The following is a 19,801-nucleotide window of genomic DNA, read 5'->3' on the forward strand; positions in this document are numbered from 1 at the left end:
TATCAAGAACCTTGAAGCCAGTACTGCTGTGAGCTTCATCAGGGAGTTAACATTCAGATATGGTGTTCCACACAGCATCATCACTGACCACAGGTCAAACTTCGATTCCGATGAGTTCAGAACTTTTTGTGCTTCCCAAGGTACTTGAGTCGACTATGCCTCAGTCGCCCACCCCGAGTCAAATGGGCAAGCTGAAAGAGCAAATGGATTGATTCTCAAAGGACTGAAACCCCGACTGATGTGTGACCTCAAACACGCAGCAGGAACTTGGGTCGATGAACTTCCATCAGTATTGTGGGGATTGAGGACAACTCCCAATCGGTCGACTGGCAGAACCCCCTTTTTCTTGGTCTATGGAGCCGAAGCTGTATTTTCGAGTGACTTGCTCCACAATGCGCCCCGAGTCGAGCTTTTCTCAGAAGAAGAAGCAAAACAGGCACGGCAAGATGCAGTCGATCTCCTGGAAGAAGAAAGGGAGATGGCCTTGATCCGATCAACCATCTATCAGCAAGACCTGCGTCGATTCCATGCCAGAAACGTGAGGGTCGAGCATTTCATGAGGGAGACTTGGTTCTCCGACTGGATCAGCAGAAACCTCACAAGCTTGCTCCTGCCTGGGAAGGCCCCTTCATTGTCACCAGAGTGCTCCACAATGGAGCATACCACCTCTACAACGTCGAGCACAAGAAAGACGAGCCGCGAGCTTGGAATGCAGAGCTGCTCCGCCCCTTTTATACTTAAGCATTCAGTCTATTGGGATGTAATAAAAAGCACCTTTGTAGTTTGTTTATCAAAGACAAGAGTTTATTACAGTCTTCTAAAATGATTGTCGATTTCTTACGTTTGTTTCTGAAATTCCCTAGTGGGTGGCTTAGCTGCGAATCCGTTTCGCCTAAGTTTAAAAAATCCTACCGAGTGGTGAGAAAGCCTCTCACTCGGTAGCTTAGCTGTGAATCCATTTCGCCTAAGTTGAAAAAATCCTACCGAGTGATGAGCAAGTCTCTCACTCGGGGGCTTAGCTGCAGTCCAGTACTCGCCTAAGTTGAAAAAACCCTACCGAGTGGTGAGCAAGCCTCTCACTCGGGGACTTAGCTGTAGTCCAGTACTCGCATAAGTTGAAAAAATCCTACCGAGTGATGAGCAAGCCTCTCACTCAGGGACTTAGCTGCAGTCCAGTACTCGCATAAGTTGAAAAATCCTACCGAGTGATGAGAAAACCTCACACTCGGAGGCTTAGCTGCAGCCAATGCTCGTCTAAGTTTCAAAAATCCAACCGAGTGATGAGAAAACCTCACACTCGGAGGCTTAGCTACAGCCCAATGCTCGCCCAAGTTTCAAAAATCCTACCGAGTGATGAGTGAACCTCACACTCGGGGGCTTAGCTGCAGCCCAGTGCTCACCTAAGTTTCAAAAATCCTACCGAGTGATGAGCAAACCTCACACTCGGGGGCTTAGCTGCAACCCAGTGCTCGCCTAAGTTTCAAAAATCCTACCAAGTGATGAGCAAACCTCACACTCGGGGGCTTAGCTGCAGCCCAGTGCTCGCCTAAGTTTCAAAAATCCTACCGAGTGATGAGCAAACCTAACACTCGGGGGCTTAGCTGCAGTCTAGTACTCGCCTAAGTTGAAAAACCATCCCTATCCGCAAGGTTGACGAGGTGCAGCTCGACTGCAATCCTCTCCACAGAACTGCGCTATAAGTACAATGTGTGCTCCATCCCTATCCGCAAGGACGACGAGGTGCAGGTCGACTGCAATCCTCTCCACGGAGCTGCGCCACAAGTACAATGTGTGCTCCATCCCTATCCGCAAGGACGACGAGGTGCAGGTCGACTGCAATCCTATCCACGGAACTGCGCTATAAGTACAATGTGCGCTCCATCCCTATCCGCAAGGACGACGAGGTGCAGGTCGACTGCAAACCTCTCCTCAGAGCTGCGCCACAAGTACAATGTGCGCTCCATCCCTATCCGTAAGGACGACGAGGTGCAAGTCGACTGCAAACCTCTCCCCAGAGCGGTGCCACAAGTACAATGTGCGCTCCATCCCTATCCGCAAGGACAATGAGGTGCAGGTCGACTGCAAACCTCTCCTCAGAGCCGTGCCACAAGTACAATGTGCACTCCATCCCTATCCGCAAGGACGACGAGGTGCAGGTCGACTGGGATATCTCCCTCAGAGTTGCATCTCAAAGAATATTCCGAGTGAAGAATAAGTTCCACTCAAAGGCAAACGCAAGCACATGCAGAAGATAAACCAAGATCAGATAAAGTCTCAAGAGTTTCAGGGCGAAAATAAAAGTACTCGGGCGTCAGGCCCGAAGGAGTTTAACGGTTACAAAAACCACTCGGCATTCCGAGGCAAATTTAAAGCAAGTTTAAGTATCAAGTTTGTTCACTCGGCAGGAGGAGGACTTGCAGGCTCGACGAACTCGTCCAAATCAATCCCGTCAGCGATCCGAGTGGCAGCAGTAATGAAAGTCTCCATGAAGGACTGGAAGTCGTGCCTTTTTGTGTTGGCGACCTTGATCGCCGCCAGCTTCTCTTCTCGAGCTTCTCTACAGTGGACCCTGACCAGTGACAGAGCCACGTCAGCACCGCATCGGGCAAAGGACTTCTTCCATTCCTGCACTTGACCAGGGACCTCATTGAATCGAGCCATCAGAGACTCGTGTTCATTCTTAAGCGTTTCCCTTGGCCAGAGTGATGAGTCGATGCGTGAAACTGCAACCTTCAGACAGGCAAGATAACTTGTAACACTGGCGACGCGGGATTCCAGTCGAAGCACATTCATGGCGACCTCGTCGCCGACTGGAGAAAGGATAGGGTCCAAGCCCGTCTCGATCCGTCCAGTCTCCTCTTCAAAGTTTTGGCAGAATTCTGCAGAGTCAAGGAGTTAATGAGTCGACTGATCAGGTCTAACTTGCAAACAGTAAAACAGTCGAGCAAAAAAGGGATACCTTCGAGCATCAGAAAGAGGTTTTTGGCGAGAGCTTTCAGATAAGCCTCCAAATCGTTCCTCCTGCGAGTCATGCTTTCCAGCTAGTCGTTCAGAGCCACTTTATCTTTTTTTAGACGAGTCACCTCTCGATTGGATTCAGTGAGAGATGACTTCAGCTTGTTGATTTCTTCCTCCAACGCTTCGACCGAAGCCAGTTTCTGGTCAGCAAGGGCAGTCTTCTCCTGAGCCTCCTTCTGCGCAGCTGCATGGTCCAAGTCCTTCTTCTCTAGGGCCAGCCCCATTTTCTCTGCAAAATACACATTTAGATCAAACAGAAGAATGAAGAGATAACTTGAAGGATGGTCAAGATAAGCAGTCGACAGGCCGTTACCTTCCGTACCAGCGACTTCATCTTGAGCCTTCTTCAAGTTCTGCTGAGCCAACTCCAGGTCAAGGTTGAGTTACCTTTGCTTTTCCTCAAATTCGGCAAACTTGGAGATAAGCGAACAGGATTTCTACAGTGAGTAAAAGACATATCAATCGACAAGATCAAAGATTATCTACTTCCGAGTGAATAAAACTTCAAGACTACACAGACCCCAACCGACTGCCAGCAATCGACTGCGGTCTCGGGGACTACACCCAGTGGGTGCACTTAGTGTGCCCCCACTGGTTTGGATTCCACTCGGCTGGTCCGCCCAGATCGAGTACAAAAAAAAGATAAGGGAGAGGAAGAAGTACTCAGACCCCAACCGACTGCCAGCAGTCGACTGCGGTCTCGGGGACTACACCCAGTCGGTGCACTTAGCGTGCCCCCACTGCTTCAGATTCCACTCGGCCGGTCCGCCCAGGCTGAGTAAAAAAAGCAAGTGCTCAGACCCCAACCGACTGCCAGCAGTCGACTGCGGTCTCGGGGACTACACCCAGTGGGTGCACTTGGCGTGCCCCCACTGGTTCGGATTCCACTCGGCTGTACCCAATAGGTGTACAATTTCGAAGTGCAAGACAATGAAAGATTGTGCGAAGGAAAACATTCGGGTAGCATATCCTAAAAGAACAAGTTCAGTCAGAAGTTAACTTACCTGGACATTGGCTCGAAGAGCCCGCTGGCGTCATAAGCAGCCTGACTACTTTCGTGCACCACCTTCACCCGCTCCATCATTATGCCAGCCTGACGAATAGCCTCTGCAGCGGCGTCCGACTGGCTTTCTGGAACATGATGAGTGGCAAAGAAGGGGACGGATGGTCCATACGCAGCGGCTTGGAGATCCGAGGCATGAAGTTGGATGGTTGAAACAAGCTCTGGAGCAGTCGACGATGCAGGATGCACACTCGACACTGGGTCAGCAAAGGTTACAGAAACCTTACTCGCATCTTCGAGCCGTTGAACTACCCGCTCCGCCCCCGGCTCCGACTGGGATGTCTTGCTAGCTATTGCCTTCTTCTTCCTGGGCCTCAGCGGCACGTCCTCGTCATCATCTAGAAGCTCAATGACATGGGGAGGAGTTACAAAGAAATCAGCCGACCCCAGATGAGTCACCAGAATTTAATCGACCATACAATCGAGAACAAGATCATGAGGATTGTACCCGGGTTGGAGGTGACTGCATCTTCCATGTCCTCGTCTTCATACTAGCGGGTGGAAGTCCCAGAGGTAGCAGCACTACAAATTTCAAAATTCAGTCGGTCATGTCTGACGAAATGAATCGACTCAAATCCAGATTCATACTAAAACAAGAAATCAAGCCCAACTAATACGCGGAAGCAATGGGGATGACCACTCTCATCTTCGGCAAGGCTTTTGGCGGTTTGGACGGCGTAGCTTTCGGTTGCTTCGACGCCTTTTCAGTCGGCGCTGGAGAAGACGTCCGAGGGCGCTTCGATGACTGCCGAGTTTGCACGGTCGCTTTGCCACGGGCGCTTGCTGGATCGTGAGAAAGCTTGGATCGTCTTTCCCTACGAGGAGGAGAGTCGACCTCTTCTTCATCACTCGGGTCGTCGCTATCCTCGTCCTCTTCATCGTCAGAGTGCCACTCGCCACTTTCACCTCCACTCGCTTCTCCCTCTGGGTCCTGCTCCTGCTCCCCGTTGGGCATCGAGTACATCTCAGTTAGGGCCTGGAAGACAACAACCAAGATAGGAGTCAGTCGGATGACAGCAAACAGCTACTTGATAAATCAAGAAGACACTCGGCCATGTGGAGTCATACCTTGTCGGTCCGTACAAGTTGTTGAGTGGAGGAATCCTCCGGGATCCCCTAGGGTTGTCTTTGTTGCCAGTAATACCCTTCAGCCACCCTTCCAACGTAGCATCGTCGACTTCTTTTGGATGGATCCGAGTGGTGTCGTCGGTGCCCGAATACATCCACATCGGATGGTCACGAGCTTGAAGTGGCTGGATGCGTCGCCTGAGGAAGACCTCCAATAGATCCATACCGGTTGCCCCATCACGGACAAGCTGAACTACTCGCTCAACCAGCACTTTCACTTGCGCCTTCTCCTCTGGGGTCAGTTTCAAAGCAGAGGGCTTCTCCACTCGGGCCATGGAAAAGGGGGGAAGTCCAGTCGACTGACCCGAAGTCGGCTGGTCCTTGCAGTAGAACCAGGTCGACTGCCACCCTCGGACCGACTTAGGAAGGATCATGGATGGGAAAGTACTTTTACTCCTCATCTGAATCCCAAGACCCCCGCACATCTGAATCACTTGTGTCCTCTTGTCACTCGGGTTGGCCTTCTTGACCGACTGAGAACGGCATGTGAATATGTGTTTGAAGAGGCCCCAGTGTGGCCGACAGCCTAGGAAGCTCTCACAATGGGACACAAAAGCAGCAAGATACACGATGGTGTTCGGGGTAAAGTGGTGGAGTTGCGCCCCAAAGAAGTTCAAGAAACCTCGAAAGAAAGGGTGGGGAGGCAAGGAAAACCCGCGGTCGACATGAGTAGCGAGGAGAACGCGCTCGCCCTCCTGTGGCTGTGGCTCGGTCTCGTTCCCCGAGAGTCGCGCCGATTCGTGGGGGATCAGTCCCCCCTCGACCAGGTCGTCGATGTCGTCTTGACGGATCATCGAGCGAATCTAGTCGCCCTGGATCCAGCCCGGCGGCAGGCCGAACCTCGAGGAAGATCCGCCCCGGCCAGACTTCTTCCCCTTCGCCTTCGCCGTCGCCTTCTTCGTGTGCTCCAATGCCACCGTCTTCTCCTTCCCCATCGCGGCGAGCAGAGCTTGAACGGGGCGGCGGCGCTGGAGTAGGAGCAGATGCAGCGGAGAAAACTGAGGGAAAGAGAAGAATGAGGACGCACTGTTCAAAGAAAACCCCGGCCCGGCGCCTTATATGGGGCCGCTTCTGAGTGGCTGAACTGTGGGTCTGGACAACCCAATCAAATCCCGCAACAGTCGCGTGCGAGGTATGTGGCGAAAAAGGTGGCGCAATGATCGAGGCGGCCTCACCTAATCCCTTCCGATTACTATGGCCTCCCTCGTCCCGCGTGCTTCCCCAAATCCGAATCCCACGATATCCGCACGCAGCAGGCAATCTGTCAGATGGAATATCTCCTCCATATCAGTACTCAAGACATCACAGTAAAGTTCACTCGGCAGATTCAAGAATGGATCAAGGCGACTGAAAAGGAGTTGAGTTCATCATGGTTGTTCGCTTGGTCGCAGAAGTCACTCCCTGAGCACAAAAATTGAATCAGAGGAATTCTCGACTCCTTCTCCACTCAAGCCTCGAACCATTCGGGGGCTAATGATGAAGCTATGCACCTAGGGTAGGGTCATAGGCCTGACCTAGACGCCCTCCCCAAGGACATCACCCTAAAGCCAGAAGCATTCAAAGGATACCATCATCCACTTGACCAGAGACATTCCACTCGAAAGAATCAATGCCACTCGACCGTCATAGAAATCACTCGACAAACATAAGATCTAAAGTGACTCTACACAGCAACGGTCGGGCGTTTACTCATAGACTTAACTATCATTTATAGCACTTTAATACAGACGTTACCTATAAGCTCCTTCTTTATGTATATTGAACCCCGCGTAACGAAGGGGAGCTGGGGTCCTGGCGTACTCTATATAAGCCACCCCCTCCTCCAGGACAGGGGTTCGCATCTTTTGTAAACTCACACACGCATATAATCCAGTCGACCGCCTCAGGGCACCAAGTCGTAGGGTTGTTACTTCCTCCGAGAAGGGCCTGAACTCGTAAACTCATGTGTACAACTACTCCATAGCTAGATCTTGCCTCCTAATACCTACCCCCCATTCTACTGTCAGTCTTAGATCCACGACAGCGCGTCCTTGTCGGGCTCCGCCCGCATCCCGCGGCGGCGGCGCACATACTACTCTGCCTCCCTCCTCTCCCTTTCCTGCTGCCACTCGCGGCGTGGCGGCACGCGCCTCTGATTTCGGGGTGTGCATCCTGTCCGCGCGGGGCGGGCACAAGCACCTACCGCTGTCCACGTGGGGGAGCAGCAGCTGGCGGGGGCAGGGGACGACGTAGGGGAGGCGCAGATTGCGCAGGCCGCTTGTCATAGCTGCGCCCGGGCCGGGAGCGGCCAACGCCGGCGTCCGAGTTGCGCCGATGACTAAGTTGCGGTCGCGACGAGACTGCAGATCCGGAGCTGCCTCCGGTCTCCACCTTGGACCGCTCCAAGGTGATGCTGAGGGCAAGCTCATAGTCTGAATCCAGCTTAGAGTCGGAGCGGCTACCGGAGCTCGACATTGCGCCGGATTCAGTCGGATTGGCTACGGGGAGAGAAGAGGACAGAGCGAAAGGGGAGAATGAGTGAGCTAGAGTTTCGGAGCGATGACCCGGATGGGGTTTTTTGTGGGACATCCATGGGGTTGGTGGTGGGTCGGCCTTGTCAAGCGGACGCGCCCGGGCGTGCCTGTGCCACCCCATATCCGCCTTATATTTGGGCTGGATATGAGGGGTGCCGGTCAACCCGAGCATTTGAGGCCCGTTTGAGGCGTTTGTTTGGGTCCAAAATTCGTGACCGGTCAGTGGTTGGGCGGCGTTTAAGGCCAGTTTGGGACGCACAGCTTTAGATGCTCTAAAAGGTCACGTGTGAATATACATATATTTTATTTCTCTTCCAATAAAAAGATAAAAATAAAAATAAAAGCGGCTGGCATGCCCCGGGGCCCGACGCAAAACAGGCCACGTGTTCCTTGGTGCCGCGGGCGCGCGGCGGGGCCAGGTGCTGCTAGGCCCTGGTCGAACTGATGTGATTTGATCGCTTGAGCCTGACCGCCATGTGGGGGCCGGCCACTACAGTGAGCTTCTTGTTTGCTTGCGTGCTGCTGCAGGAGCAGACAGCTTTGAAATGTCTGCCTCTCAGAGCATCTCCAGCCATTGGCCCCCTAGGAGGCGCAAAAAATCGCCCCCTGGGGGCGAGCCGGCGCAAAACGCGCGTTGGGGGCGTGATGCCACCCAGTCGTGGCGCTCACGGATTTTCTGAAAATTAAAATGCGGCACAAACATGGCGCAAATTCAACCATTTTCGGCGAGTTCATACATATTTTGGCAAGTTCAAACCAAATTCAACCAAACACGGCGAGAGTTCATACATATTTAAAACATTTTACAAAAAAGAAAAAAACACTACTAGGCCCGCCAGTCTCCCTCGCCTCGCCGCTCGTCGCCGTTCTACATGCCGAGGAGGCTGTAGAACCGTGTGTAGTCGCCGCTGTCGTCGTCGTCGCCCCCGCCACGGCCGCCGTCCCTACTGCAACCCTCCCCCGGTTGGCGCGGCGGGTTGGATGGTTCGGAAGCGTCCTCGTCGTCGTTGCTGTCGAGGATCACGACGCCGTGCTCGTCCTCGCGCCCACGCTAGCGGGCGGCGATCTCCTCCAGGGCCCGGCGCTGCCGGACCATCTCGTCGCGGAGGTATTCGTCGCGCGCCCACCGTAGGGCGTCCTCGTCGGAGAAGCCGCGCCGGGTTAGCTCCTCGTACTCCGGGGGGAGGCTGGGCTCCGGTTTGGGCGCGACGAGGACGAGGCGGGGGTGGAGTCGGTGATGCGGACACCGGAGCTGCGGGTGCGCCGGCTGACAGGCGTGTCCTGGGGCTCCGGCTTGACGGGGCGGAGGCAGGGAGAGCCGGTCGACCGACCGGACGAGGAGGAGGACGCCCCGGGGTCCATGCGCCTCGGCGTCCACGAGCTCCCACGGCGGTGAGAGAAGGACGGCGGTTCGGGGTACTCCAACCTCGGCGTGTTGCCGCCCTCGATGTACTCGAGGACGGCCTCTAGCGTGCGGCCGGGCACGCCCCACCATCAGCGCTGCCCCTCGGAGTTGAGCCTATCGGAGGGCACGACGCCGTTGGTGGCCTCGAGCTGCTCGGCGTGACGGCGGCGGAAGTAGCGCGGCCCCTCCCTCGCCGCCCGCGGCAGAGAGGCACGGATACACGCGATCTCCGCACGCCGCGCCGCCCCGGTGGACGGTGGTGGCACCGGAACCCCGCCAGCGCATATTTAAAGCTTTGGCATTGATTTGCCACGGAAACGAGGCGATGAGGACGACGAAGCGGCGAGAAGCGAGACGAGTCGCTGGCAAGGAGGGCCCGCGGCTATTTCGCGCCAAAAATGATTCGCCCGGCGCCCCCGAGCGCCCCCAGCGCGCCGGGTTCAGGTTGGGTCCGCCGACGCCAATTTCGGCCCGAGCCGGCGAAAGTTGGGCCCTTGGGGGCGCGACTGGGCCGATTTTTTGGCGGCCGAAAACTCGTCTGAGGGGCCTTGTTGGGGGCGCGGCTGGAGATGCTCTCATGAACCGTGCTTTCTTTTCCTTCATCCCATTGCATTTTTTTTAGGAATTAGAAATGTGTGTACTGTTCCTCAAAAAAAAAAGGGTGTACTGTGACCGGGCCAAGATCTGGACGCGAGCGCGGGCGAGCATTTTTGCCTCGCTTTTTCTGCATGGTTTCCGCGGCTTTTTGGGTAGTCTAGTAGTGGTGCCGCTGGCTTTCCCCGTGCCACACAACTTCTCCAAACTTTCTAGGGATACCTGCAGCTACCGCCCCTGGAAACATCGTATGTATCTGTGGGCTGCTTGCATGCGCCCTGTCACTGATGCGTGGCACTTACCCACTAATAACATGCATGATTGTCAATCAAAGCATGCATGCATTGCTAGGGTCACTCATGATGCAGGCCTTCTTCAGGGGAAAGAAATCGTGCATTAACATGTGATGTCACTTCCAGGAAAAGAGAAAGAATGAAATCCTTTGCTGTGTAGTGGTATTTCTTTTTCTTTGGTTTTTGATGTCTTATACTAATCAAAAGGTATTTCTTGCTAAACTTCTACACACCTCGTGGCTACTGATATAAAATAACGACGCCTCATTCGTCTCCATTTGGTGCTCCAAATTTTCTAAACGTGTAGAAGTTTCACAGGCATTTCGCGGGCATTATTCAAGTGACATTTCGAAGATTCTCTCGTCAAAGTTGCACTAGTTAATTAGGTCGTCGACGGTCGCGTGCTCCCATACACACCACACACAACAGAATGCATATATGTGCATGTACGTCCAGGGATCGAGCCAAAACTTTAGACTTTGGGGCCAGGGAGGAGTGCTTTATTAAAATCGCATGTGAAGTTGCCATATATGTCGCCATTTCCTCTAGTTGGCCACACGGCCGGGGAGGTCCACGCGTACCCTTTTGTATTGCAGCGCTCGAAGACTCTCTAAAGTCTAAAGTCGTCCAACTCTACTGACTCACTCCATATGATTCCGACCATGTGCTTGGTTGCAAATGTACTACGGAGTAGTAACAACTTTACCTCTTGATTTGCTTCTTACATGTTCTTTCCCTGGGACAGCGAAAGCACGCGTGGAGAAACAAACATGCATACATGTACAGCTGCCAAGCCTTCTATTGAATTCATGCTCCAGCCAATTCATTTAAAAGTCCGTACTGATGGAGAAGCGGGCATTATATTTTAACACCCCCAAACCGGCCAACCGTATCATAGCAGAATTTGAGTTCTGGAACAGAAAATCTTTGTCGTTGATCTTGAGCAAAGTGCCAGGTACAGGCCTTGACACCCACCCATTGGTGAGAACAGCACCTGGAACTACACGATCGAGCGAGTCCATGCATTCATGCATGCGTCGTCGATCGACACGCATTGGAGAGATCGGATGAACAGCGCTGGGTGGCAACATGCACGCAAATGTCGCATTGTTTCTTTCTTGGCCTACAAGAAGTATGTTGTATGCATCGATCTAGTTTGCCTGGCTGTTTTTATTGTGAACCAGCACGGAAAACAAGTATAGTGGGTGTATATTCCTTGTGGCTTGCGCGCCTCGGTTTCCTTCAAGATTCTGGCTAGGCGGCAAGGGAACGTGCTATCAGTGCATGCACGCTTCATGGTCCTGGATGTACTTTGGACGTAAACTATTGTCACCCACTGTTCTACGCCGGGCGGTCAAAGGCTCAAAGCCGCCGTACGCATGTTCGCCAACCTCACAAGCCATCGTCCGCCATACGCAAATCGCCGCCCGGAAAGGAGAAAGTGGCCTAGTTCTTCGTTCAAACGGGCATCTAGAAATGTTCTCCATGATATATAAAAACTTCTCTCATCAGAAAGAAGAAGAGAAAACGAAACGTTTACAGCAGGAGAGGTAATCCGTGACATCATATACAATTTGTTTGTTTTGTTTGTCCCCAACCCCCCATGCATCGCATTGTATATAGTTGGAGTAGTATTAATTTGCACGATGATGAAGCTTTAGTCAGTTGGCAATCTCCTGCCTGCCTTCCTTCTCACACACGTATACTACTCTACTATGTAGCTAGGTAGCTTAGCTAGATATATAAAGAAGACAAAGATATCTTTCTGAAGCGTAGAGAACACACCCGCTGACAAAACGCACACACTGAACGAGTCTCGAGAGCTCGAGATCGACGAGGAGCAGCACGGTCCAATACAGCTAACTACTACCTTCATCCTGATTTGTTGGTCCCCTTAATATTTTGTGTCAAATTTTAATCATAGATTTAAATAAGAAAATAATAATGCATGTAACCAAAAACAATATCATTGAAAACTATGTTTAAATACGAATCCAACGATATAATTTTTCATGCATTATTATTTGAATCCAATAATATCATTAGTTACATGCATTATTATTTTCTTATTTAAATCTATGATCAAAATTTGACACAAAATACTAAGGTGACCAATAAACTACCCATCCCCGTCCACACGTACGTGATGACTCATGACAGGAACTGAATACAAACTGGTACTACGTGCTGTGTTGGTACGTAGCGCATGCATTGAGTCCCCCAGGTAGGTGACGAGGAAAGTACTCGATTCACACTTCACCGGTCAGATCTTGAAGTTTAATTTGTATATTCACCGAAGCAACAACTGTTGTCGTAATGTTGCTCTATGCATGTATTGCTGATCTGTCGGAGGTTTGAAAACTGATACATAATGCAATTAACATGACGACAATAACAACCTCGTCTCGTTCGGGGAGAGAGAGTGAGAGAGGTGCCCCTTCCCCATGTGTTCTCACGTAGACGTGACATCATGCATGGTAGCTAGCTAGCTGGCCAAGGAGGAGAGAGAGAAAAGCAACATGCAGAATTTCTTGAGGAGGAAGAAGCTCATCAATCTTTGCAGTTCTTCAAAGTAAAAAAAGCATATATATATATATATATATATATATATATGTATATATATACCCTCTCCGTTCAAAATTATAATATGTATATTTTAATATGAACTATATACAGACAAAAATGGATGAAAAAATATACTAAAACACGTTTATATGGACATACAATTCAGAGAAAAGTTAGAACAACTTATATTTCGGAACGGAGGGAGTACACGGAGACATTGCTCGAACACTAGTCGTGGGCATTTGGGTCAGCCAATTCTCGATTTGTGTTTATCAAAAACAAAATCTCGATTTGTGCATGAAGAACATTGCAAAGACGGAAAGCCGGGGGTCCATTGTTTAGGGATCCCAAAAGGAAGTCCTTTGCAAGTTAATTGACGACTTGGTGCACTTCCATCTGTATCCGAAAGCATGCGAATATTCTCGTGTCCCAGCACGAGTCCAAGCAATACATTCCGGCCGAGCTCCCGCGGGGGTCGCGCGCGGTCGCATGCATGTGAGGCGATCCTTCGTGTAGCCCGGATCCTAGACCGTGAGCAGAGAAGGACCCGAGTCCATGCATGGGCGGGCGGGTGCAACTACCGGCCCGATCGATAATTACCATGCATTGTCTCCGCGCGGCTACGTGTGTCAGGTGAGCACATGGATGCATGCATGGGGCACGGCGCACCGCCGTCCGGAGCGTGGACGAACTTTCGCCCTGCAGCGAAGGCGAAGGGAACCACATGCTAGGTCGTTAGGACTGCAGTCAAGCGTGCAGGCCAGCCGGCACGCAGCCGCGCGCCCATGCATGGCACGACGAGACGCGCCATGCCGAGACGGTGAGGGTGCCCTGTGGGTGCGCATCTAGCGCGCTACGTAGGCTACTGGTAGCTTGTGCATGGCACGACGAGACGCGCCATGCCGAGACGGCCACACGTCGAAAGAGCGTACGCTTTCGTGCGCGCGCGCGGCGGGGAGCGACGCCAAGTGCAGGCGCCCATGCCCCTGGTGAGTGGCCAGAGACGCTCCATCGGGGTTAAGTGTGGTGGAGGGTCGTGGTCGGTGGGCGGGTGGAAAGGGCACCTACCTGGCTCGAACGCGCGGCGCGACGAGGCAGCTAGGAGCAGTGAGCTTCCCTGGCTTTTTGTTCATCACGCTGCCCACTTGGACTTGGCTCGTGGAGGTTCACACATGCATACTGGGCGGGCCTGCTGTAAGAGGAGGGAGGGCATCGCGACGTGGAGACGTGTGAGGGCGGCGGTGATGGGTCCGCGTGGGGCAAAAGCTATACTACTAGGCTAGGGGCATACCTGACGACGCAGCTAGTGTCGTTGCCCACAGATTGTAGACTGTAGACTGTAGCGCTGTCCCTGCATGCCCATGGGCTGCCATTGCCTGCCATAGCACGATCTCAACGGCTTTCAACCGTCGCATTTAAGTGTCGCAGATACCAAAACGTGGCATTTAAGAGGGGGTAAAGGAGACAAAGAAGGGGGCGGAGTTGGTCTGTGGAGGCTTCTCCGTTGATCTCTCCCACCAAAACGGCCCCGCCATGCATTCAGCACGCTGCCCGTTCTCCCCATGAGACTTTTTACTATCAGAGACTAGAAAAAGTCCCTAAAACCAAACATGAGAGGCTTTCTATAGAGACTAAAAAAAGACTCTATTAAAGAGTCTTTTTTAATTAGTCCCTGGGACTAGAAATTTTTTTAGGATTTCTAAACCAAACACCACCTAATTAACCAGGAGAGAGAGTGCAAGTACAAACCAGGATAGAGAGCCCGCGGAACATGCAGAGACAGTACTGATCTACTCATGCATTTTGGTTGTGATGTGACATTGTGGTTGGGGCAATGCGTTTTGGTAAAGGTAAAAAGGCTGATCTGCATGCATGACGACATTTCCTTGAAGAAGAAAAACAACCACATGTCGACATCCTCGGAGCTTTACGTGCATCCGCAAGAACCGAAGCAGGATACGTCCGATGGACCATGCAGTACAGTAAAATATAGCGTTCCTTACGTGGACTTTTGAATTAGAAATTTAGAATCGCCACGGACAAATCAATTGATATTGTTAATTACTCTAAACAAGTTAGGAAGCAACAGCAAGGTGCAACTAGGTCCAGCATGCACGTATCCGATCTGGTAAATTATCCGACCATGTATGTGATGTGGCGTGATGAAGCTTAATTACCTTGTGAAGATTAATCTATGGCCACCTACGTACGCAAATAACGACATTGTTCTTCCAAAATGAAAGGGATCATTGACTCATTGTTACCTTTCACCGTTGGTCTCCGGTACACACGGTGCTCGTGTATGCACGTGTATGCGTGTTGCTCCACGCGTGGATGCCGCTTCCGGCAACGTGCAGGCACACTACGCCTACGTACGTGCTCCACGAAATTGTATGCATATGTTAGCTGATTCATTTAAGTTTATTAACGAGCTAGCCTTGGCGGAGTACCAAGCGTCCAAGCACATGCATGCAATGGTGCAAAACTGACCTACTACCAAGGAGGGGAAAACCATGTGTGCGTCAAGTACATGTCAGTGCGCCAGCTGATTCTTCCCGAGCGAGCGCTTTTTCAAGAGGATCGGTGGAGACAAGGACAAAGAGAAAGAGCGCAAAGGGCATAGTCGATTTGTCAATCATACGTGTGGCAGCCATTACTTAAAAACATCCAGCCACTTGCCTGCTGCCTCCTCGCGTCGTTACGTTACATCGATCGATTGACATCTCTCGGTTGCTTCGCAGTATTTGCTTTGGTTAAGACGTTTAAATGTATGGCGTTTTGTTGGCGTAAGACGCATGGAAGCTTCCTCCTTCAAAGCCAGTACATTTGCTAAGCGCCAAGACCGACTGTGTTTAGCCCAATTTAATCAATCAATTAGTCCCTTTTGTAAGTAGTTTGGTTTGCCTCTTCGCCGTAACTTGCCGGTTTCACACGTCAGCGCCGTACGTACCTCTCAGAAATGTCGCTTTCGAATTTCTGGTTGCAACTGATCTGTGGTTGTTGCTGTTGAAAGTACACAGTATGATGCGATTTATATATGATGATTAATTTGCTAGGTGCCAAAGGTGCATGCATCGGCCCCGACACAGTGCAAACGCAAACGATCATATACGCGCGCATACACTCATCCCTATGAACATACACACGCACACCATATCCTTATGAGCATCTCTGAAAGACTGAGCCGGCATATTATTTTGAAATTTACGAAGTCATCATAGACCACTGGCGGAGCTACGTCTTAGCGAAATAGGCTATGGCCCGCACATGATGTAGCAAGTTTAATGAAGGTTGATGGGTAAATTAGACCAAGCTGATAAAAATAGTTGGCTTTTTTTCTACTGGCCCGCCCAGGTTTGGGGCTGTAGCTCCGCCACTGCCATAGACACCTCGTCGTTGAAGGAAACGTCTCCTTTCACTAAATGCGCATCGTCGGAAATGCTGAAATAAATTCAGAAATAAATGCGAGCACTAGAATTTAAACTTTGATGGGCTGAAGATACCACAGTTCCTCTAACCATGTCGTTATTTGATGATTAGATTTTGATGATTGGACGTGATACGGAAATACGGGATCGTTTACCCAGCAATTAGTTTGGCCAAAGTCAGGTCGCTGCGTGAGGAACAAAAGAATTCGGTAGTTGGTGCGGCTCCCACGTCCAGATGGATACGGCTCTCTCCGACATCAGCCCTTGCGTCGTTCCTTGTCCAGACGACTCTGGAGGACATATAAACCCTAGTCGCCGGTAATTGCCACTCCTCCCTTCCTTCTCTCCGTCGCCGCCAGAGGAAGCCCCGCGCGGGCTTGATCCAATCGGATATGGTGTTGGGAACATGGTGTGCATCGGGCTCTCTGCTGGATGTGGACCATGGCAGCGAAGTGTTGGCCTTCCACGTGACTTCAGCGGTGAGATTCAAACAAAGACTTGACGCAGAGAGATGGTTGTACAGTGGCGGCGGTCACATTGCTTGTAGCTGCTGGATCGCGGATAAGTGCTGGCGACAGCACGTGCGTGACTTCGATGGTGGTGCTACTCGAGCACCTGGTGTCGAGCTCCGGGGCGAAAGCCTAGGTCAGGATTCCTGGCAAATGGCGATGTTTTTTACGTTGTTAACTTGTTGAAGGTATTGCTCGGATATGCTCAGACCGATTCTTGAGGGTGAAAACCTAGATTCTAGCCTTATGGTTGCATCTGGCGACGGAGGCATTCGAGTGCCGCTCTCTTTCTGAAGGCGTTGATGTTGAAGAATTTCATCGTCCGTGTGGTGTCATGAGTTTATTGGTGCGGATATGGTCATTGTTGTAGTTTTCCGATCACAGATATGGTCGCTTTTGTTTTTTTCCTCGCCTGCACATAGCTTTGGTCTTATATGACTTTTCTATTTCTGGGCGTATTTTCATGTGTGTGAGTTGGTGTTGACTATGTGTATACTGGTTATGTAGAGACCGGGTGTGTGCTCATTGTGCTATGTATTTTTTTGATGCTCCATTTTAAGTCAATAAAATTCACCCTTTGTTGAAAAAAAAGTCGCTGCATGATTAATTGCGTCTCTCGACTCTAGGGTTTAAATTTTACTGCATAAAATGTCATTCGTGCACATCGCGCCACAGATCAGACTGCATGTATCACAGGCCGGCCGGCCAGTAGGTATTGTAGGGTTTGTGCCTAGCTTGCAAATCTAATGGTCAGATATGTGTGATCTTGTTGATTGGCCGGTAGCTAGGGTAAATCCAACGAATAAATTAACATCGTGATTAGTTGATGCGGCTAGCTAGCACACAGATTTCGGTTCATGCTAGCTAGCTGCATCTTTCTAGCTACCTGAATACGGTTTTACGAATGAAACATGGACATGCCAGACACCCAAAAACATGGATGATGTTCGGCATAAATTTCTCCGGGACGGTACTAACTTACATGTAACGAGCGAGTGTTTGCTTAATCAACTCTGTCGATCTGGATTGCGATATCTAGCTTCTTTTGTTCCATACGCTCTCGCTGATTAAAATACCAAGTGATTCAGGTAGATTTGGTTTGGTTCCGGCAAATCCATGGATTCCTGCTGCACCATGCAATGTATATGCCGAGACGTGCGCATATATAATAGCGCACCACGCACTTTTTTTTGCGCCTTTGTGATGCAGCCTTATACACTGATGTTGTATGTGACATGTTAATTTGGCAACACTAACATTAGTAATTCTCCTAACTAAGATCACTAGTATGTCAGTGTCTGTGCGTATGGACAAAGCTAAGCTCACGGGCCCATCTAAAATTCTAACAACTTTTATTCTGTTTCAAACCTTAGCAAAGTGACATGTGATGCTGAAAAGAAAAGCCACCCAAAAGTGGGCATATATGATCTGATTGCTCAAAAGAAATAATGCCACCCAAAACTGACTTCTCCATGATTAATTTCTCACATGCCTAGGCTGCTGTTGATCAACATTTTTTTTTGGTAAATGCTAGCTGCAACTTTTGCTGGGCCGGCTTTAAAAAAGAGGGAGGGCCTGAGGGGAGGCAAATAGCTTCAGCATGCGTTGCATATTTAGAAACAAATCGGCATTGTTCGATAGCTATGCTAGATCGAACTGCAATCTTGCCTTTTTGCTTCCTTTTCATCCTTCCGTGGACAACAATTATGTTGGGGCATTTCCATGGCACTCACTAATGAAAATCCACTTTTGGCCAGTTTGCAATCTGATAGGATCAAAGTAGGGGAATCGATCTATGGTGCTCTCTGAAGTAGTAGCAATTACAGGCGATTACATGAGCAAAGCTCGAATGGATGATCTAGGGTTCGAAAGGGGAAAAGTGGTAGACGCCACCAGGTCGTTCTTGATCCATTGGATGCCGTTCTCCTCGTCGCTCCAGGTTAAGTAGAGCGTGGTTTGGCCGTGGCCCACTCTGGGCCCGTGTACCTTGTGTTGGGCTTCTTGGCGCGGCTGGGCCGCGCCTCCTCCTGATGTGGCTTGCTGGCTTGTGGGTCCGCACCGTCAGGGTCGCTAACATCCCCTCCTCCTTGAGTGGCGGCTTGACCCCAAGCCGCTGCGTGGGGAAAGCGGGCCTGCAGAGCTTGCCGATCTTCCCATGTGTCGTCCAAATTGGACACGCCAATCCATCGGACCTTGACTTGCTCGATCATGTCTCCATTCTTGCGGCGCCATTTAGACTGTAGGATCTCACCAGGAACAGCCAAAGCATTAGTGTTGTAAGGAAGTTCAGGCTGAACTGTCGTACTAGGTGACAAAGCTCGGCGCAGCTGGGACATGTGGAATATTGGGTGCACCGTAGCCTGCGGTGGCAGCTGTAGTTTGTAGGCCACCGCGTTGATCTTCTAGATGATGGGAAACGGTCAGTAGAATTTGAAGGAGAGCTTGTGGTTTGCCCGAGGAGCAACTGATGTCTGAATGTAAGGTTGAAGTTTCAGATAAACCTGATCGCCCACCTCAAACTCGCGGAAAGAGCGCTTTTGATCAGCATGTGTCTTCATGTAGTTCTTGGCTCGATGCAGATGCTGTTGCACCAGGTCTTGCATGACTACGCGCTCTTCCAACCAGGCAGACATGGACGGGACTGAGCATGATGTGGACGCCGAGATGCCCTAGTACTTGGGTTCGTGGCCAAACATGGCTTTGAAGGGCGACATGCCGATGGCCGAGTGATGGGAAGAATTGTACCAAAACTGAGCCAGTGGTATCCAATAACTCCAGCGCCTCGGACACGCATGTGTGAAGCAGCGCAAGAAGGTTTCAACGCACTGGTTCACGCGTTCCGTTTGGCCATCCGTTTGAGGGTGGTTTGCTGTGCTCAGTCGAAGCTCAGTGCCTGCATACTTGAACAACTCCTGCCAAAAGTGACTGGTAAAGACTGGGTCCCGGTCCGAGACAATTGCCCCAGGTAATCCACGTATCTTGTAGATGTGAGTCATGTAGAGCTGGGCTACTTTGGATGTTGTATATGGGTGAGCCAGGGGCAAGAAATGAGCATATCTAGTTCGTTTGTCCACAATGACCCAAAGACAGTTGTGCTTCCCAGATTGCGACAGTCCATCCACAAAGTCCATAGTGATAAGATCGCAAGGTTCTTTCGGAATTGGCAGAGGCTGCAATAGACCTGGAGAAGCTGTTCTGTCTGGTTTCGCTTGTTGGCAGACCGGGCAGCATTGCACATATTGTTGCACGTGAGCTTTCATTTTTGGCCAAGCGAACAAGCGTCGA

Source organism: Triticum urartu, chromosome 2 (genome assembly GCF_003073215.2).
Source record: "Triticum urartu cultivar G1812 chromosome 2, Tu2.1, whole genome shotgun sequence".
Lineage (NCBI taxonomy): Eukaryota > Viridiplantae > Streptophyta > Magnoliopsida > Poales > Poaceae > Triticum > Triticum urartu.